This window comes from Gopherus evgoodei, chromosome 2, assembly GCF_007399415.2.
Source record: "Gopherus evgoodei ecotype Sinaloan lineage chromosome 2, rGopEvg1_v1.p, whole genome shotgun sequence".
Classification (NCBI taxonomy): domain Eukaryota; kingdom Metazoa; phylum Chordata; order Testudines; family Testudinidae; genus Gopherus; species Gopherus evgoodei.
This window is the reverse complement of record NC_044323.1, coordinates 113,071,873-113,093,765: the sequence shown is the minus strand read 5'-3', so window position 1 is coordinate 113,093,765 and position 21,893 is coordinate 113,071,873. Positions and strand designations below refer to the sequence as shown.

Sequence of the window (21,893 nt, the reverse complement as noted above, 5' to 3'; positions counted from 1 at the left end):
AGACACAAGCTCTGTGAAACTACGCAGAGTGAGTCCCCCTCTCCGTTCCCAATCCTGGAACAAAAGCACTTTCCTCTTCACCCAGAGGAAATGCAAAATCAGGCTAGCAATCCAACACACAGCTTTCCCCTGATTTCTTCCTCCCACCAATTCCCTGGTGAGTACAGACTTAATTTTCCTGAAGTAAAGAAAAACTCCAACAGGTCTTAAAAGAAAGCTTTATATAAAAAGAAAGAAAAAATACAAATGTTCTCTCTGTATTAAGATGATACAACACAGGGTCAATTGCTTAAAAGAATATTGAATAAACAGCCTTATTCAAAAAGAATACAAATCAAAGCACTTCAGCACTTACATTCATGCAAATACCAAAGAAAAGAAACCATAGAACTTACTATCTGATCTCTTTGTCCTTACACTTAGAAACAGAAGACTAGAAAATAGAAAGTACTTCTCCAAAGCTCAGAGAAACAGGCAGACAGCCAAAAGACTCAGAGACACTTTTCCCTCCACCCAAAGTTGAAAAAATCCAGTTTCCTGATTGGTTCTCTGGTCAGGTGTTTCAGGTGAAAGAGACATTAACCCTTAGCTATCTGTTTATGACACGCCCCCCCAAATTGCAGACAGTGGGGAAGCTCACTGGCGGCAATTTCCTTCTAGAACTTGAAAATAAACAGATTAATACAACACATGCACCTTTACATATACTACTAAGTATATAACTAACAGACTTTTACATTTTAAGGACACTTTTTAACTACTGGATTCTGGGAAACTCTCACGGGAGAGTGCATCAGCAACTTTGTTAGAAGCTCCTGTGATGTGTTGAATTTCAAAATCAAAATCTTGGAGAGCTAAACTCCAACGAAGAAGTTTCTTGTTGTTCCCCTTGGCAGTATGAAGCCACTTTAGTGCAGCATGGTCAGTTTGTAGTTTGAACCGCCGTCCCCAAACATATGGGCGTAGCTTTTCCAGGGCGTACACAATGGCATAGCATTCCTTTTCACTGACTGACCAGTGACTTTCCCTCTCAGACAGTTTTTTGCTGAGAAACACGACAGGATGGAAGTTGTGATCTGTTGCTTCCTGCATGAGTACTGCTCCTATACCACGCTCAGATGCATCCGTGGTTACTAGGAATGGCTTGTCAAAGTCCGGGGCCCTGAGCACAGGGTCCGACATGAGCGTTGCCTTAAGCTGGGTAAAGGCTTTTTGACACTCATCAGTCCACTTAACGGCATTTGGCTGGGTCTTTTTGGTTAGGTCGGTCAATGGGGCAGCGATTTGGCTGTAGTGTGGTACAAATCGCCTGTAGTATCCGGCCAAGCCTAAGAAGGATTGGACCTGTTTCTTTGACCTTGGGACAGGCCACTTTTGGATAGCATCCACCTTGGCCTGTAGGGGGTTTATGGTTCCTCGACCCACCTGGTGCCCCAGGTAAGTCACTCTGTTTTGGCCTATTTGACACTTTTTGGCCTTAACAGTTAGTCCTGCCTGCCTGATGCGCTCAAAGACCTTTTCCAGGTGGAGTAGGTGTTCGGGCCAGGAGTCTGAAAAAATGGCCACATCATCGAGGTAGGCAACTGCAAATTCTCCCAGTCCAGCTAGTAGACCGTCTACCAGCCTCTGGAAGGTGGCGGGTGCATTTCGAAGGCCGAAAGGAAGGACATTGAATTCATACACCCCCGTATGGGTGACGAATGCTGACCTCTCCTTGGCAGGTTCATCTAGCGGTACTTGCCAGTACCCCTTGGTTAAGTCTATGGTAGAGATGAACTGGGCACGTCCCAACTTTTCCAATAGCTCATCAGTACGTGGCATTGGATAGTTGTCCGGACGAGTTACAGCATTTAGCTTACGGTAGTCCACGCAGAAGCGTATTTCCCCATCTGGTTTGGGTACCAGAACCACTGGAGATGCCCATGCACTGGTAGATGGGCGGATTATACCCATCTGTAGCATGTTCTGGATCTCCCGTTCTATAGCAGCTTGGGCATGAGGAGACACCCGGTAGGGTGGGGTTCTGATTGGGTGAGCATTACCTGTATCAATGGAGTGGTATGCCCGTTCAGTCCGTCCTGGGGTGGCTGAGAACAATGGGGCGAAGCTAGTGCACAGCTCCTTGATTTGTTGCCGCTGCAGACGTTCCAGGGTGGTTGAGAGGTTCACCTCTTCCACGCCACCGTCTTTTTTTCCGTCGTAGTAGACACCGTCAGGCCACTCAGCATCATCTCCCTGGACTGTAAACTGACAAACCTGTAAGTCTCTGGAATAGAAAGGCTTGAGAGAATTAACATGGTACACTTTAGGCTTTAGTGAGGAATTGGGAAATGCTATGAGGTAGTTTACAGCTCCCAGGCGCTCTTGGACCGTGAATGGCCCTTCCCATGATGCTTCCATCTTATGGGCCTGTTGCGCCTTCAAGACCATAACCTGGTCTCCTACCTTGAAGGAACGTTCTCTGGCATGTCTGTCATACCAGGCCTTTTGCTCTTCTTGAGCATCCTTTAGGTTCTCTCTAGCAAGGGCTAAAGAGTGTCGGAGGGTGCTTTGTAGGTTGCTTACAAAGTCCAGAATGTTAGTTCCTGGAGAAGGCGTAAACCCCTCCCATTGCTGCTTCACCAACTGTAATGGCCCCTTAACCTCGTGACCATACACAAGTTCAAATGGTGACAACCCTAAACTGGGATGTGGTACAGCCCTGTAGGCAAACAGCAACTGCTGCAACACTAGGTCCCAATTATTGGAGAATTCGTTGATGAATTTTCTTATCATGGCCCCCAAAGTTCCATTGAACCTTTCCACCAGGCCATTGGTTTGATGGTGGTACGGGGTGGCAACCAAGTGATTCACCCCATGAGTTTCCCACAGTTTTTCCATGGTCCCTGCCAGGAAATTAGACCCTGAATCTGTAAGGATGTCAGAGGGCCAACCTACCCTGGCAAAGATGTCTGTTAGGGCCAGGCACACAGTGTTAGCCCTGGTGTTGCCTAGAGCTACTGCTTCTGGCCATCGGGTAGCAAAGTCCACTAAAGTCAGTACGTACTGCTTTCCTCTGGGCGTCTTTTTTGGGAAAGGGCCCAGAATATCCACAGCTACTCGCTGAAATGGGACCTCAATTATGGGGAGTGGCTGGAGAGGGGCCTTGACCTGGTCTTGAGGCTTTCCCACTTTTTGGCATACCTCACAAGACCGGACATACTTGGCAACGTCCTTGCCCATCCCCTCCCAGTGGAAGGACTTCCCCAACCGGTCCTTGGTTCGGTTCACCCCAGCATGGCCACTGGGATGATCATGGGCTAAGCTTAAGAGCTTCCCCCGGTACTTAGTTGGAACCACCAACTGTTTTTGCGGCTGCCATTCTTCCCGGTGTCCACCAGAAAGAATTTCCTTGTATAAAAGTCCTTGGTCTATAACAAACCGGGATCGATTAGAAGAGCTGAGAGGCGGTGGGGTGCTCCGTGCCGCCGCCCACGCTTTCTGAAGGCTGTCATCTGCTTCCTGCTCAGCCTGGAACTGTTCCCTTGAGGCTGGGGTCACCAGTTCTTCCTCAGACTGTGGACTTGGGCTTGGTCCCTCTGGAAGCGATGTAGGTGATGGGGTTGTTTCCGTTGCTGGTGAACCGCTCTCCGCTGGTGCACCTGAGGGTATTTCAGGCTCTGGCTGAGCCTTTTGGGTATGGCTGTCGTGTGTTTCTGCCAGTTCTGGCTCGCTGGCGCCCTCTGGCGTTGAGTTTGAAGATGTGGTTGCACTTGCTGGTGCTGGTTGCTGTTCCAGTTCCGGGCCTGGTACTGGAGATGCTGTGGCTGTTTCAGTGGTAGGCATGGAATCCGGGTCCACTACCGCTGTCTGGGTCTCTGGTAACACAGACGGGGCTTCTGTGGACGGCTCAGGAACAGGAATGGGTCTGGAAGCTTGCCTGGTTTGGCTACGGGTAACCATTCCCACTCTCTTGGCCCGCCTCACCTGGTTGGCCAAGTCTTCCCCCAGTAGCATGGGGATAGGATAATTGTCATAGACTGCAAAAGTCCACATTCCTGACCAGCCTTTGTACTGGACAGGCAGTTGAGCTGTAGGCAAGTCTACAGCTTGTGACATGAAGGGGTAAATTGTAACTTTGGCCTTTGGGTTGATGAATTTGGGGTCAACGAAGGATTGGTGGATAGCTGACACTTGTGCCCCCGTGTCTCTCCACGCAGTAACCTTCTTTCCGCCCACTCTCAAATTTTCCCTTCGCTCCACGGGTATTTGAGAGGCATCCGGGCCTGGGGATCTTTGGTGTGATGGTGGTGTAATGAATTGCACTCGCATGGTGTTCTTGGGACAGTTGGCCTTGATATGTCCCGCTTCATTACACTTAAAGCATCTTCCATCTGATGGGTCACTGGGCCGAGGTGAGTTACTGGAGACTGGTGAGGTTGAAGAGTAGGGTATCTGTGGCTTTACTTGGGTGGTATGGAGGGTCTTTGGCTGTCCTCGGTTGTAGGGTTTATGGTCTGTGTGCCCCCTGGGGTAATCGTTCCCCTTGACAGTAGCTTTTTTGCTTTCTGCCAGTTCCATCCATTTGGCTCCAATCTCCCCCGCCTCAGCGATAGTTTTGGGATTTCTATCTTGTATGTACCGGGTGATGTCTTCAGGAACACCGTCCAAGAACTGCTCCATTTGTATGAGAAGGTTCACTTCTTCCAAGGTTTGAATGTTGTTTCCTGTTAACCAGGCCTCATAGTTTTTTGCAATGTAGTAGGCGTGTTTGGGAAATGACACCTCTGGTTTCCATTTTTGGGTTCTGAAGCGCCGACGGGCATGATCTGGGGTTATCCCCATCCTGTATCTGGCCTTGGTTTGAAAAAGTTTATAGTCATTCATTTGCGGCTTGGGCATTTCAGCTGCCACCTCTGCTAAAGGTCCACTGAGGTGTGGCCTTAATTCTACCATGACTGGTCTTCGGGGATGCTGTACCCAAGACAGGCTCTTTCAAAATTTTCCAAGAAGGCCTCGGTGTCATCACCTGCCTTGTAGGTGGGAAATTTCCTGTGCTGTGGAGCAATAATGGGCGATGGGTTGTTAGGATTGGCTGGAGTCTGTTGCTTAGCCTTTTCTAATTCCATGGCCTGTTGGTGGGCTTCCCTCTGGAGTTCTATCTGTCTTCTGTGGGCCAACTCTTCTTCTGCTAGTTTTCTTTTGTGTGCTGCCTCTTGGGCTGCCTGTTCTCTTTGGAAGGCTGCCAGTTTGAGGCTTTCTTCCTTTTCTTTTATCTCCATCTCTTTTTGTTTTATTTCTAGTTCCTGTTTGTGTTTTTCCATCTCTCGCCTGTGTTCAGCTTCTTTGAATTGGTCTTCGGCCTCCATTTTTGTCCTGGTAGACATGGTTCCTGTTTTCTTGTGTTGGGGTGCCCTCCGGTGTTTCTCTTTTGAACTGCAGGCTCTGTTGCCTCCTGAAGTCTGCCTAGCAACAGTGCTTTTTTCCCTTTCTCTCTCTAGCTAATGTTCAATGAAGGGAAACCAGAAAAACCACTTCATTTGCATGCATATAAGTGCTGGTACTTTGCCTCCTAATGGGAGGGCTATTGCATGACAAAAGACCCTCAACAGTCTTCTCGCTTAACATGCAAACCACAAACTGCTAGAGAGAGCAGAAAAAAAAAATTTCTCTCTGGTTCCCTTTTAAAACCAAACTGTTTCTCTCTGCTAAAAAGCCCTTAGCAGAGAAAAGAAAAATATAATATTCCTACTGGCTTCTGGATTCTGTCTATATCCCGCCGCTGCCACCATGACATAACCTTATTCCCAGATTTGGACCTTAGCGTCCAAAATATGGGGGTTAGCATGAAAACCTCCAAGCTTAGTTACCAGCTTGGACCTGGTACCTGCTGCCACCACCCAAAAAATTAGAGTGTTTTGGGGCACTCTGGTCCCCCTGAAAAACCTTCCCTGGGGACCACAAGACCCAAATCCCTTGAGTCTCACAACAAAGGGAAATAATCCTGATTCCCTTCCCCCCTCCAGGTGCTCCTGGAGAGATACACAGACACAAGCTCTGTGAAACTACGCAGAGTGAGTCCCCCTCTCCGTTCCCAATCCTGGAACAAAAGCACTTTCCTCTTCACCCAGAGGAAATGCAAAATCAGGCTAGCAATCCAACACACAGCTTTCCCCTGATTTCTTCCTCCCACCAATTCCCTGGTGAGTACAGACTTAATTTTCCTGAAGTAAAGAAAAACTCCAACAGGTCTTAAAAGAAAGCTTTATATAAAAAGAAAGAAAAATACAAATGTTCTCTCTGTATTAAGATGATACAACACAGGGTCAATTGCTTAAAAGAATATTGAATAAACAGCCTTATTCAAAAAGAATACAAATCAAAGCACTTCAGCACTTACATTCATGCAAATACCAAAGAAAAGAAACCATAGAACTTACTATCTGATCTCTTTGTCCTTACACTTAGAAACAGAAGACTAGAAAATAGAAAGTACTTCTCCAAAGCTCAGAGAAACAGGCAGACAGCCAAAAGACTCAGAGACACTTTTCCCTCCACCCAAAGTTGAAAAAATCCAGTTTCCTGATTGGTTCTCTGGTCAGGTGTTTCAGGTGAAAGAGACATTAACCCTTAGCTATCTGTTTATGACAGGGTTGTCAAAAGAACCTGGTGGGGTCCAGTAAACCTTGGCTGGAGGGTGTCGTCACGAACGAACTTTTTGGCCCAGACGAAGTCCCCTGGTTGGAACGGGTGGATTTGTTCCTCCAGCGGCACGGTCTGGGAAAACTGCGAGGCTTTCCAAAGGGTACGGAGGCGAGCCTGTAGGGAGAGAAACTGACACGCGGTCATATGATCCCCTCCCAATAGTGAAACATCAGCACGTGGTAGCGCCCCGCCTTTGAAAGGGGGGTGTCCATAGAGCAGTTTAAAGGGGGATAATCCCAATGCGCGGGTTGGGCGAGTACGAAGGTGAAACAGGACCAAGGGAAGTACCTGAGGCCACTTTAATCCTGTTTCCTGACAGTATTTAGCCAATGTAAACTTAAGTTTCCTATTTATACGCTCAACTTTCCCGCTAGACTGGGGGTGGTAGGGTGTATGGAAGGAGTGTGAAATGCCCAGTCCTTGTTCTAAACGGCCAAGGACATGACCAGTAAAGTGAGGTCCGCGATTTGAGTCGAGCACAAGAGGGATGCCAAAACGGGGTACAATGTCTCTAAGGAGAATCTTCGCCACTGTGGCAGCAGTACAATTAGCAGTAGGAAAAGCTTCGACCCAGGAAGTCAAGAGGGCAAACCAAAACAAGGAGGTGCTTTTTCCCAAAAGCCTTTGGCATATCTGCAAAGTCAATTTGAAGATGTTGAAATGGAGCAGCAGGCGGAGGTCTTCCACCCTTAATTTTGTTAAGAGGCGGAGCAGGTCCATTACGCTGACATGTGCTGCATGCTTTCACTATTGATAGGCAATAGGGTTGAATGCCTGGAGCATACCAAAAGCGAGCGATAGTGTCCACGAGGGCGTGCGTGCCGTAGTGACCCCCTTTATCATGGTGCCAGCGAACTGCCACGGGGTATGTGGAGTGAGGGAGGCAGGCTCGGCCATATGGCATAAGCCAGGTCCCTTTGACCAGAGTGGCCCCGAGGCTCTCCCACGATTGTAGTTCAGCAGCGGGTACTGGTACGGGGTGCGGTGGAGTAAAGGAGGAGGTTGCAATAGCCAATGTGGGCATGGCTAAAGGTAAGGTGGCAGCCTTCTTGGCGGAGGCGTCAGCCAGGGCATTCCCACGGGTAACGGGGCTACTATCTTTAGTATGGGCCCGGCAGTGAACTACAGCCAGGACAGAGGGTTTTTGGAGGGCGTCCAAAAGCTTGTGGATGAGGGGGAGGTGCTGAATGGGTTTACCGGCAGCTGTCTGGAAACCTCGAAACTTTCAGAGGTGGATATGACAATGCACAACTTCAAAAGCATATTTGCTATCAGTAAAAATGGTAACGGTCTTACCAGCGGCCAACTGGCAAGCTCGGGCCAGGGCATAGAGTTCAGCGGCTTGGGCTTCCCAGTTGCCTGGCAGTGAGGCGGCCTCTTGAATGTCCCATTCAGAGGTGACAGCATAACCAGTGAAACGCTTGCCATTAACATAGAAGGAGCTTCCGCCCGAGAAGAGGATGCAATCGGGATTGTCCAGTGGCACGTCAAACAGGTTGTCCCTTATCTGTAAGATGCTGGAAACTACTTCCACACAGTTGTGCTGATCCTGGAGGACTGGCAGGTCAGGAAGCAAGGTAGCTGGATTAAGGGGTCCACACCTTTCAAAAATTAGGTTAGTGTCTTCTAAGAGTTCGGCCTCTAGCTGTTGCTGACGATGGGCCGAAAAGACTTGGGTTGTGCCCCTACGCAGAAGGGCTGACAAGGCATGAGAGGTCCAAACCGTGGTAAAATGACCCAGGGTTAGGCTCTTTGCCTTTGTGATCAGCAGGGCAGCTGCTGCCAGAGTCCGGGTGCAGGATGGGGTTCCCTGAGCGACAGGGTTGATTTGCTGAGAGTAAAAAGCAAGCGGGAAATGGTGGGGCCCGCTCAGCTGGGTAAGGACACCACTAGCAATTCCGCCCCTCTCGTGGACAAAAAGGTGAAAGGGTTTGCTGTAATTGGGGGGGCGGAGAGACATGGAGGAGGCCACACTGTCCTTGAGTAACTGAAAGGCTTTAATAGTGTCCGGGGACCACTGCAAAGGGTCAGGAGTAAGGTTAGCAGTGAGTCGGTGGAGCGGTTTGCTTAACTCCCCGCAGGACGGCAACCAGGGGCGACAGAAGCCAATTAATCCTAAGAAACCTCGAAGTTGTTTCTTGGTGTTCGGTAGAGGGCAGTTTTGAATAGTCTTTATGCGGGCTGGGTCCATCTGTCTTCCCTCTGGGGTTAACAGGAAGCCCAGATATCGGACCTTCTGTGAGACCCACTGAATCTTTTTAGGGTCTACCTTGTGGCCTCTGGTGTGTAGGTATAATAAAAGTGCCTTACCATCGATGCGGAGGGCAGCTTCTTCGCGATTACCTAATAGGATGTCATCTACGTATAGGACCAATGTGGATCCCTGCGGACTGGTGAAACCTTCCAAGTCGTGGCGGAGGCACTGGCTGAAAATCGTGGGGCTGTCTCTGTAGCCTTGAGGAAGTCGTTGCCAGACATAACTTTGTCCCTCCCAGGTGAAACCAAAGAGATACTGAGAGTCTGGGTGCACAGGAATGCTGAAAAAGCTGATTTTAAGTCAATAACAGTGAACCACTCAGCATCCCAGGGGATTTGGCTGATGATAGTAGCTGGGTCAGGAACTACTGCATGAAGAGGGACCACATACTGATTAACAACTCGTAGATCCTGTACAAAGCGCCAACGAACAGGGTCTCCGTTCTTTTTAGGAGGCTTTTTGACAGGCAGTATAGGGGTGTTACAGGGAGTGCGCTGAGGGCGGACTAGCTTTTGTGCAATGAATCCCTCGATAATGGGGCGGATGCCCTCCCGGGCTTCCAGCGACAGGGGGTATTGAGGGACTGACGGGGGGTTAAGGAAGGCTTCACCTGAATCCTTACGGGTTTTGCCGAAAGGAGCAGGCCAACATCAGTGTCAGAAATTCCCCAGAGGGTTGAAGGCAAGTCAGTGAGGTCAGGGGAGAGAGAGGGGGGTGTTTCCCAATTACCCTGAGTAGGGGCCGAATCTCCTAACACTGTCATCAATAATCCTACCCCTTCAGGAGTGCAGGTTAAAGTAGCCTCAAGCTTACAGAGTAAATCCCGGCCCATCAAAGGGATCGGACAAGCTGGGGAAAAAAGAAAACGGTGAGGAAAACATTTATCAGCATAAACAACATTCAAAGGCAAAGTGAGTCCCAGAGACTGTGGGTTGCCCTCCACCCCAGTCGCAGTTTTAACCTCAGAGGATAGCCAGGGAGAGGGGGCATGATTTAAAAGAGAGAAAGTAGCCCCAGTATCAATGAGGAAAGAGACAGGCAGTCCCTGGACTGAAAGGGTTAAACGAGGCTCTTTGCTGGGAGGGGAGAAAGTGAGAAAGGAGCCGGCTAAAGACATTAAGGAAATAAGACCATCACATTGTTTGCCTTCGCCCCCGGGGTACCGTCATTGAGGAGGCTGAGTTTGCTGCGGCTGCTACTGTTTCCCGTAGTTGATCCAGGCCTGGGGAATGGGCTGAGCTGGTGGTGCAGGGGTGTATTCCTCACTTGTGTAAGCATCTGCGGATGCAACCAGACCCTCTGGGCGTCCCCAGGGGCATTCACGTTTAAAGTGACCAGGCTGTCCTCACTGAAAACAATTTCCTGATGGCTGGGGTCGCCAGGACCCCTTTCCCCGAGCACCCTGGAATCCCCTGCCACGGCCACGGCCTTTGCCTCGAACACCGCCGTGAAAAGCTAAAGCCATCAGCTTATATTCTTCCTTTTTTTCTTTCTTTTTACTACTTTCCCTTTCTTTCTCCCAGGCAAAATCAGCTACGTCCAACACTGAAGTGACTGACTCACCTCCCCAACCAGGATGAAACTTTAAGAAGTAATCCCTTACAGGGGGCACCGACTGATTCACAAAAAATGAAATAAGAGTAGGGTGGTCTGCTTCTCTCTCAGGATCCATCTGAGTGAACATTCGGGCTCCCTCCAATAGCCTCGACCAGAACTTTCTGGGCGGCTCATCAGATTCCTGCCGAATCTGCATGAACTTAGCCTGATTAGGCGAGCGGCGAGCCATTTCCTTGAGTCTCTCTAACAATCGCTCTCTATCTGCTCGCAGCTGAGTCAGCCTTGGCTGAGTCCAGTCTAGGGGATTTCAGCCAGCGGCCAGATCCCACCTATCCATCCAAGTAAGATTAACTGCATTGCTATCTCCCCATGTCCTTTCTGCCATCCACAATCTACTACGTTCCTCTCCGGTCAAAACTCTACTTAACAACTGATCCACATCCGTATAAGTAGGATTATAACTTAAAAACAATCTTTCTAGAAGTTCTATGATCTTTCGGGGATTTTCCCCAAAAGACCCTGACAACTGTCTCCACTCTTTCAAGTCCCATTCTAGCCATCCTTTATATTCCACAATACTAGCATGTTGCAACCATCCATCATTGCCCATATAAGGTTGATCGTGCACCTGTAAAGGCATCTCTCTAACTATACTTTCCTCAGGGGGGGGGCATGCACCCTGCCGTACCTGCTTGGACATAAGCCTAGTAACTACTCCTTCCGAGGTTTGCCCCTCCATTTCCTCCTCATCCTTCTGCAGAAATTTCAATCTGGTATCCTGCAGATTCCCCTCTGCTACAAGGAGAGAGTCCCCCTGCGGAGAAATAGGGGCAGGTGCAGAGGGGACCAGCTGACGAGTCAAAACACGCCGTGGTCTACACCCTTCATCGAAATAACCTGGAGGGGGTTCACTCTCGGGAGAGTACCTGACTGCCATAATTTTTAAAGATTTCCACAGCTCTGCTGCTGTGTCCCAACAAAACCAGTAACATAACTGTTCCGGATGGTCTTTTTCGATCTGGCTCTTTACTCCTCTTAAGGCAGCCTGTTCGAAAGAGCCATACGAAGGCCACCTCATCTCCGGGTCGGCCAATACCGCGGTATACCCAGTCCAATTCCTTACACATAGTGTGTACAATTTCTTCCTAGACATTCCTGTCTGTACTGGGAGTTTCCCTTCGTTCCATAACTTATTTACAATCCCCAACGGACTCTCAAGAGGCACGCTAGTCCCTTGACCCATGGTGTCTGACAGGAGCCCTCCAACTGGCGTTTACCCTGCTGTCCAATACACGACCCCTCAATATTGAATTGGCTGGGAGAAATCTCCTGTGGCGCCTTGCCAATTCATATATGAGTGGTCTGACCACTGGACAGAGGTACCGCACCAGAAGGTATCCCGGACGAGCCCCCAAATTGTTAGGTAATAAAGCAAGTCCTTACTCACCTCTCCAGCACCCGAGTTCGTGCGGAGTGGGTATGGGCACACAATTCTGTCAGAGACCAGACACCAATGCGTTGATCAACGGGCTCACACTAACCCAAAAGCTTTAGAATAAGTGTGGCCCCTTTATTAGGGGTGAGCATCAATATTTATACACAGAAGTAAACAAAGTGATTAATAAAAGATAATGGTCCTGCATAATCAATCAAGATTTTACAGGAAAAGCAAGTTTAACAAGTAAATGCATAGAGATAAAGGCTAATGGCTACTTGATAAAGGGGGTGTCATGAGTAGTTTGCAGGTCAGTGCTTTGTTCGATAAAGGGTTCAGAAAGGATTATGCAGAGACGGCCAGTCTGGGTGTGTTTTGGCTCCAAAGTTCACCAAAAGTTTAGACCCAACAGCAGCACTGTGCTCCTCCTGGCTCTTGGGAAGCAGCTGGCTTGTCCCGCACTCCATCTCCTAAGTGTAGGGTGTGGGAGGAACCTAGGGCCCGCAGGCCAGATAGAGTTAATTTAATCCAGCCCGCAGCATCCCCATGGGGCTGGTTCCGCTGCATCGGCTTGTCCCTGCTGTGGGGGGAAGCCCTGAACCTCTGCTCCCCCCTGGGGGGCTGGAGCTACAAGTGGGGAGAGCCCTGAGCCTCTGCTTTACTCCCTCGAGAGGCTGGAGTCACAAGCACCAGCTTGCCCCACTGCTGGGGGAAGTCCTGAGTGTCTCAGTCTCCTTCGGACGGGTGAGTGGATGGCGATTGATTGATTGATTTTTTTTTATGTGGGTCAATGGCCTGTGCCAGAAAAGAGGTTCCCCACCCCTGAGCTCTTGTGCCCCAACCCCCTGCCCCAGCCCTGATCCCCCTCCCATCCTCCAAACCCCTCAGTCCAAGCTCAGAGCACCCTCCTGCACCCCAAATCCCTCATCTCTGGCCCCACCCCAGAGCCTGCACCCTGGAGCCCTGCAATGCCAGAGCCCTCACCCCCTGAGCCAGCCTAGTGAAAATGAGCGAGTGAGGTTAAGCAATGGGGGGGTTAAGAGGAGGAGTAGGGCAAACATGTTTGGTTTTGTGTGAGTAAGAAGTTGCTAACTCTTCTCCAGCCCTGAGCCCCCTCTTAGAGCTTGCACCCGACCCTCCTCTCCCCGCCCAGTGAAAGTGAGGGTGGGAGAGAGAGAGTGCAGCACCAGGGAGGGAAGGGGGATGGAGTGAGCAGAGCGGGGCAAGGATGCTTGGGTTTGTATGATTAGACAGTTGGCAACTCTAAACTGATGTAAAAAGAACAGGAGTACTTGTGGCACCTTAGAGACTAACAAATTTATTTCAGCATAAGCTTTCGTGAGCTACAGCTCACTTCTTCGGATGCATAGAATGGAACACACAGACAGGAGATATTTATACATACAGAGAACACGAAAAGGTGGACGTATGCATACCAACAGGAAGAGTCTAATCAATTGAGATGAGCGATCATCAGCAGGAGAAAAAAAAACTTTTGGAGTGATAATTAAGATGACCCATAGAAGGTGTGAGGAGAATTTAACATAGGGAAATAGATTCAATTAGTGTAACGACCCAACCATTCCCAGTCTCTGTTTAAGTCTGAGTTAATTGTATGTATTTTCTAAGCTGAGGTGTGACTCTACACTGCAGTAGCCTGCCAGCCAGGGCCGTCCTTAGGATTTATGGTGCCCTAGGCTGGATTATTAAACTGGTGCCCCTGTGCCTGTCTTGCTCTGAGCAACACAAACATAAGCTTACAGTATTGGAAAACTTGCCACATGCGTGTTGTTAAAACCAGTTTAACTTAATTAAGCACACTAATGCTGAGGAACTAGCACTAAAAGGTAGCACTACAGAAAAAATTCTGATTTGACAGAATGATGCAAATAATATATTTTTTTAAAATTTGTCAACATTTTATTGGAAACTTATATGAAGAGGTATTGAAACAAGGATTAGTTTTTAATTAAAAGCAATCTTTCTGGCTTTTTTGGCTGCAAAATCAGTAAGAATGTCATCATATGACAAAGACAAAGTGATGTCTTGTTCGATTGCAAGAATAGCAAGACCAGTCAAGTGTTCCTGACTCATTGTAGAGCGGAGATCATTTTTAATGAGCTTTAGTTTCGAGAAACTCCGTTCTCCTGATGCTACTGTTACAGGAATTGTCAGTAGAATACGAGTGGCAATGTACACATTAGGATATATGTCAACAAGTTTTCTGGTATGAATAAACTGTATAATGTCCATCATTGATTTTGCATGTGGCAACAACTCAATTCTTCATACAGTTCAAGTCCATTTTAATCAAAACATTCCCCGTGCTTCAGGAGGCTCTCTAGGTCAGGTGTCCCCAACGTGGTGCCCGCGGGTGCCATGGCGCCCACAGGAGCCTTTCAATGCACCTGCGTACTAGCCGGAGGATGAGCATCTGCCGATATGCCGCCGAAATTCAGCATTTCGGCGCCGACACCTCTGGATGACACTGCTTGCTGCCGACAAGCAGCGTCATACAGAGGCATCGCCGCCGAATTTTGACAGCATTTTGGCGGATGCTCGTCTGCCACCATGATCCTTCATCTGGCACCTGCCAGAAGAAAAAGGTTGGGGATCACTGCTCTAGGTTCTTGTACTTTGCCATTAGTTGCTCGTTTTCCTATTTCGTTGAATTTAGTCCCGCTCAGCCCGCTGCCAGCTGAGTGAATGGAACCCCAGCGCCGACAGCGGGTTGAGTGGCTCAGTTGGGGTCTCAGCCGTCGGCCTGCTCAGCCCGCTGCCAGCCTGGGGTTCCTTGGGTGTCCCCAGGCCAGCAGTGGGTGCTGAGTGGGGCTGGCTGCCGGGACTCCAGGTGGCAATGGGGCAGCAGCCGGAACCCCCGAGCAGTGGCGGGCTGAGCCACTCAGCCCACCACTGCATGTCATCAAAAATCAGCTTGCATGCCACCTTTGGCACATGTGCCGTAGGTTGCCGACCCTTGCTCTGTACACTAGTAAGGAGATGAGCATATTACAGCTGTTGGAGGGCTCCATTGAGCAGTAACAGGGCTATAGGAAAGTCAGGCAACATTTTTTGTTTCTCTGATGAAAACTGGCCCATTCTCTTCCCCATATCAAACTTGTCACAAATAATTGTCAACAACTTAATTTTCTGTTTTTGGCTAAGATATTGATTTAAAAAAAATTGAAATTGAATTCAGGATTGTTAGCAAGCATTTTTGGCAAACAAATTTGCTCAATGACAATCAAAATGGCAACACTGTACTGCTTTCATGCTTGCATCACCCCCCGCCTGCTGGTCCAACAGCTGCAGTAGAGGAGGAGATAGGTGGATTTGGGGGTCCTGCAGTTTTCCACCTACTGGGGTGCAGAATGGCAATAGCAGAAGCAAACCCTCAGGTCCGATCACATGCCAATGGGTACCACCGCCAGCCCAACGGGCCATGGTGAAGTTAGCACAGCATCTGATCTCAAGGATGTGGAGCCACAGCAGCTCATCCTGCCCTGTGCAGCTCCCCCCGGATGAGATGGATCACTGTCAGTCCGGGGGAGAGACGCGCTCCCCAGCTAGGGTAACCAGATCCAGATGTCTTGATTTTGTAGGGCCAGTCCCGATATTTGGGGCTTTGTCTTATATGGGCACCAAATACCCCCACCTAGGGTGACCAGACAGCAAGTGTGAAAAATCAGGACGAGAGGTGGTGGTGGGGGGGAATAGGAGCCTATATAAGAAAAAGACCCCAAAATTATAAAAGTGGGACATCTGCTCACCCTACCCCAACCCCTTGTCCTGATTTTTCACACATGCTATCTGTGTGACCATTCCAATCCTGGCTGCCTGCGAGGAAGTGAGTTACTTTCAGTGTCATTCCTCAGCAGGTAGGCTGCCAGCCTCCCCCCTCTGCCACAGCACCTCACCCAACCCAGCCCTTACAGCCCTCATGCCTGGGGAAAAAGTCACACTCACAGTGAGTTCCTTCTCCCACCCCTTCCCAGAGACCCCAGCAGCCAGTCCCCTCCCTCAGAGTGTGCTGCATTCGGCTCTCTCGAGGACTCAGCAGCCCTGCTCTTACATTTTCCACTGCTTCCCGTCTGTCCGTGCTCCCGGCAGAGTGGTGCCCCCAGACCTAGTGGTACCCTAGGCGGCTGCCTGTTCTGCCTACGGCTAAGGATAGCCCTGCTGCCAGCACTAGCTGTGCAAGTGGCCCCTGCACTACTACCCCTTCCCTCGTCCACTTTGAAGGACATAGCTTTACAGGCGGAGACACTCAACGCACCCCAGGGACCTGCTGGTGTAGGAGCGGCTCGGTCAGGGCCGGCTCCAGCCATTTCGCCGCCCCAAGCACGGCGGCACACCGTGGGGGGGGGGCGCTCTGCCGGTCGCCGGTCCAGCAGCTCCAGTGGACCTCCCGCAGACGTGCCTGCAGATGCTCCACCGGAGCCGCGGGACCAGCGGACCCTCCGCAGGGACGCCTGCAGGATCTCCACCAGCGCTGCCTGCCGGCAACCGGCGGAGCGCCCCCCGCGGCAAGCCGCCCCAAGCCGGCCCTAGGCACCCTCACCTGCAAAGGAGGATTCATACCCCAGCTTGCAAGTGCAGAGAAGCCCAAAACCGCTCGGGGGCAGGAGCCGCCTCTCCCCGGCTTTGTCCAGCAGCGCGCACCCCGCTCCCAGGGGGGCTCAGCTTGGGTCCAGGCCACCCACGTCTCCCACGCAGCGGGAGAGGGGCGGCTCCACTGCGCATGCGCGGCCCGGGTGTGTGCAGCGCCACGCCCCGTGAGGTCACTCGGCCCGCGCCCCTCCCCGCTCCGGCAGCGGCCGAGGGTTGCCGAGCGCGGCCGGGGCTCGCGGGCGCCGCTAGGGGGCAGTTGCGGGCGCAGCGGGGCTGCCGGGCGAGCCCAGCGGGGAGGTGGCGGCGGCGCTGGGAGCGGGTCCGTGGTGCGGGGTCCGGCGCAGCTTCCTGGTGGCGCGCGGGGAGCCCGGCACCTGCTCGGCGCGGCCGGCGGGAGAGAGGAGCCCCGGGCCGGGAGCAGCGGGGCGGCGCTGCCTCATGGTGCGGCAGGTATCGCGCGGGGGCGGGGGCGCGGGCGCGCTGCCCGGGGAGCCGCCCGCTGCGCTGGGGCCGGGGCGAAAGTTTGCGGTGGGTGGGCGGTAGGGCGCTGCCTGGGGGTTACCCGGCCCCAGGTCGGTCTCCTTGGCCGCTGTCCCGTGCGGCGGGCGGGTCCCGAGGTTGGGGGCTTGAGGGGGGTCCGAGGATTTTGGGGGGAAGGTGGGAGGGCAGGGGAAGCAGATGCAGATCAGCATCTTCCAGCCCGACGCCGGGCACCGCTGGTTCATAGCTAGTGTCCTTCGAGGATGGTGTTTTCCAGGCTCCAAGCAGCTGTTACTAGCACCAGTCTGTGCCACACCGTGTTTCCCCGAGTAGGTTAGGTGCGCTGAATGGCAGCTCTGGAGAGGCTGGCCAAACGCTGCTAGGATGATCTTTCACTTATGAAGTCACTTCTCTGAGTTTGTTTCCAGCTGCATTTAAACTGGCTATAAATGTCTTGGAAACTCTTGCAAACTTTGTAAATATCCCATGAAGTTCACATAGCAAAGTTGACAGATGTTCATTGCAGTATAACTTACAGAACAGGATTTTTTGTTATAGGGCTACTCTGATTCCTTTAATCTTTTTCACCTTGGCCTCTTCTCTCCAAGTCAGTCACAAAACACCTTGAATAATAGTTTGTCTATAGCATTCTTGCTCAGACAACTTTGTTTTAACTGGGTTTTTCAATTGGTTATCTTTATTTCTCCGTAGAGTAGTAAAGGTAAATGGACTTGAACTTTTTAAAAAAAATTGCAATCTAATGTTAGTTGCCATATTATTAAATATTTCCAAATTTGCTGTTTCATAGATGATATAAACCACCTCAAAGGGTGACAGTTTTCCTTAATAGTTCTTTTCTGCACATCTTTTGTTGACTTCTACTATATATACGCTGTGAAAACAAGTTTATGGTGCCATAACTAAGCAGTAAACAAAGTAAAATCTAAGATATTTTAAAGAGTGAAATTTCCACTCATCAATTGGACCTCCTTATGACATCACCTTTGCTGTGATATCTCCAACAATTTAGCTATCTAATGTGGAGGAGGCAGGGCAGTTGAAAGTAAACGGTATGCTTTATAAAGACACACAGTACTTGTATGTTGTCTTTCTTACCTCCATTCTTAGCTTCATTTGTCTCTTTAGAATATAAACTTTTTGGAGCATGGGTGGTTTTTCCGTGTATGCTTGTACTGCACCTAGTACATTGCAGGCACTACTGTAATACATAATAGAATTAAAAATTAGTTGACGTGTTGATAGCATTAAATACAGATACTGCTAATTTGAACATTTGAAACATTACTTACTTGTAGTAATGCATTTAAGGCTTTCAGTTATAAGTGTAAGTGCTGTTATAGCAGAACTTTTGTATCATTTTCTTAAAACTTATTTTTTCAATAACTGTTCATATTTTCTATATTCATTCACATTTAGGAGGATCATTATTTGGTTGTTTAAAAAAAAGTATTAAACTTTTGTAAAGAAGAACAACAAATAATTATCTTAATACTTGGGTGTTTCCACTTCCAAAGGAAACAGCTGACAAACAGGAGTGAGAAAGGAAAGATGAGATCCATTGTAACTAGTGGATTTGAATAACTGCTAATGAAATGCAAATAATACAATCTTGGTGACACTGACTTGGTCAGGCACTGTCTTACTGTGGGAAAAAATATTGACTAGGAGAAGACAAATCATGTTTAACACATCTATTTAGAACCACATTTCTTATTTTAAATATATTGGAAAAGGAACATGTGCCAAATAGTAGGAATAATTATAACATATATAGCATTGTACATCTTCAAAGTATTTTACCAATTAATTTATTTGAAGAACTGTCTTGTGTTGATAAGATTATTTAGGAAATTATTTTTGTTTCGTGAAAAACTTAATACTAGTGACATATCTGATCCTTACTTATGCAGATTCTTAAACACCAAATTACTTGCCAGAGGTTTTGTGATTATAAACATTTATAAGGTGTCTATCATTTATCACCTGTTTTTACATGTTTTATAATTGGGGCAGTTAATTTACATTTTTAATTGGAAAGAACGCTTAATGTTGTTCTAATACTAACTGAATTCCTGTAGAATATCTTTCTTGTTTCAGAAAACATTATCAATCTGAAAAGACTGCTTTAGCAATTAGACTGAAGTGACCAAAGTAAACTTTGTAGTTTAACATTCACTTCTCTGGACAATTGGTAAACTGTATCCACAGTGAATTTTTAAGTGATCAGTCCCTCTAACATAGAGACAGGCCAGTAACACTTCTTTCTTGGAAAATTTAATAAATAAAGTCAGAACAATGATTATAATATGGATACTTTGTGGAAACTGATTACTTTACACATCAAATCTGTGTTTTCTCTCATCTACTCTAATATGTTGAGATCAAAACTTATTTAAGACTCCTGTTTTTTAAATTTGGCTTACTTCAGTGATATATAAACAGTTTTTCAATACGTTCCTGTGCAGTTTTTCTGTGAAGTTCAGTAACAATAATCTTTCACCAGCTCAAGAATTTTAATGTATACCAAAGTAATTAAAGCCAAAATTGTGTTACCAGTGTTTATATTTCCTTATTTCATTTGTTTGCTGATGGTCTTAAAGTGTAGTAGCTACAAATTTGACTATCAGATTAAAAATAAAAAAGGAGACTCTGACTCTAAATAGACAGTTATGACTATTTGTATCTTTTTAAAGTTAGTAATACACAAGTGTCTGTATTAAGAGTTTTGTGTAGAGTTGTAGCCCTTTTTTCCCTCAGTCCTGTGCGGAAGTGTTCCCCTATATCCACTGAATTTTATGAGAATAGTTTTGCATCAGAGACAACTGTGCACAATTCTTATATTGGAAAGAGTGCACTACAGCAGATGATTGAGAGAAGAGGATTTTTAAAATTATTTGCTAGCTCATGGATCTTGAAGAAATATATATTCTGTTTTGTTTTGTTTTTGTATTATTGTGAATCAGTCAAGTATTTGACTTAATTTGTATAATCAATGATTCATAGACTTAAGGTCAGAAGGAACCATCATGCTCATCTAGTCTGACTTCTTGCACATTGCAGGCCACAGAACCTTACCCAACTACTCCTGTAAAAGACCCCTAATCTCTGGCTGAGTTACTGAGTTCTTCAAATCATGGTTTATAGACTAAATTTCAGAGAATCCACCATTTACACTAGTTTAAACCTGCAAGTGACCTGTGCCCCATGCTGCAGAGGGAGGTTTAAAAAACCCTAGGATTTCTGCCAATCTGACCTGGGGGAAAATTCTTTCTCAGTCCCAAATATGGTGATCAGTTAGACCCTGAGTATGTAGGCAAGGCTCACCAGCCAGATGCCTGGGAAAGAATTCTCTGTAGTAAGTCAAAACCCTCCCCATCTAGTGTCCCTGTCAAGGGTTTTTCCCCACTTTGAACTTTAGCATCCAAAAAGTGGGGACTTGCATGATCACTTCTAAGCTTAATTTCTAACTTAGATCTGGTACGCTGCCACCAGCCAAAAATATAGTGTTTGGCACACTTTTTGTTCCCCCAAAACCTTCCCTGGGGAACCCAAGACCCAAATCTCTTGGGTCTTAAAACAAGGAGAAATAAACCATCCCCCTTCCCCCCCGCCCCGACTTTCCCCTCCCTGGGTTGCCTTGGGAAGCTATACAGATCCAAACTCCTTGGATCTTAAAACAAAGAGGAATTAACCATTCCCTTCCTCCCCCCCACCCCCAAATCCCTAGTGAGTTTAGACTCAATCCCTTGGATTCCAAAACAAGGGAAAATCAATCAGGCTCTTAAAAAGAAAGCTTTTAATTAATTTTTACCTTTTCTTTCTTTATCTCTGTAAAATAAGGATAGAAAATGCTTACAGGGTACTCAGATTCATATAGCCTAGAGGGACTCTACCCCCCCCCCCCACCCGCTAGCCTGAGATTCAGAGTTACAGCAAACAGAGGTAAAAATCCTTCCAGCAAAAGGAAAAGCATTTACAAGTTAAGAAAACAAACATAAGACTAATCCACCTTGCCTGGCTATACTTACAATTTTGAAACGTGAAAGACTGATTCAGAAAGATTGGGAACACCTGGGTGTACGTCTGGTCCCTCTTAGCCCCAGGAGCGAACAACGAACAAAACAAACAGCACAAACAAACACTTTCCTCCACCAAGATTTGAAAATATCGTGTCCTCCCATTGGTCCTCTGGTCAGATGTTAGCCAGGTTCACTGAGCTTCTTAATCCTTTACAGGTAAAAGAGATATTAACCCTTAACCATCTGTTTATGACAGTCCCATTGCACAATTAAGAACAAGCTATCTTACAAGTCATAGTTTTTACTGTATAAGATACACAGGGCTTGAACCCACAAAGGGACTTAGCCATGCCTAAGTCCAACGTTTAGGCATCCTCTGAGATCCTTAAAACTGCCACTCAGCTGCTGCTTAACCTTGGAGGTTCCTTGTGACGTCTAAATTTCTGCTGATGAGAATGTACCAAACCACCTAAGTCCTGGTGGTTATGAGCTGCTCAGCAGCCCCGCTGGGACTCTCAAATTAGGTGTACCTCAGTCTGTTTTGCTTGTGGGATCTGATCTGGGAGGCATTTTCAGCACATGTTGACTGGATCAGGCTCAGTCCAGGACAGCTGAGTGTGAGCAGATTGGGAATTTTTCAAAGTGGGTGTGTGCGTGCATGTGTACATACATAGCCAATAGCTCAGTGGTTAGGATACTCGTCCACAATGTGGAATACCTGTTTGCAAATCCCCAGTCTGCCTGTCTTGGAACAGGGACTTGAGCCCATGTTTACCACATCCCATGTAAATGCCTTGACCACCAGGTTATTGACTGTAATAGAGTGGAG

General features: G+C 48.1%; 1 protein-coding gene across 3 annotated transcripts in view; it reads left to right on the top strand.

Moving 5' to 3' along the window:
• Positions 1-21,893, top strand: part of PTPN3 (protein tyrosine phosphatase non-receptor type 3) — a 372,274-nt gene that overhangs the window by 71,759 nt on the left and 278,622 nt on the right. For 2 of the 3 annotated variants that reach the window (XM_030551501.1, XM_030551499.1), the window contains exon 1: positions 16,951-16,985. The exons of the other annotated variant lie outside the window; for it this stretch is intronic. The gene's annotated coding sequence lies outside the window, so the exon portion shown is untranslated. Of the gene's footprint in view, positions 1-16,950; positions 16,986-21,893 lie in introns of those variants that run through there. 3 annotated transcript variants of the gene reach the window in all.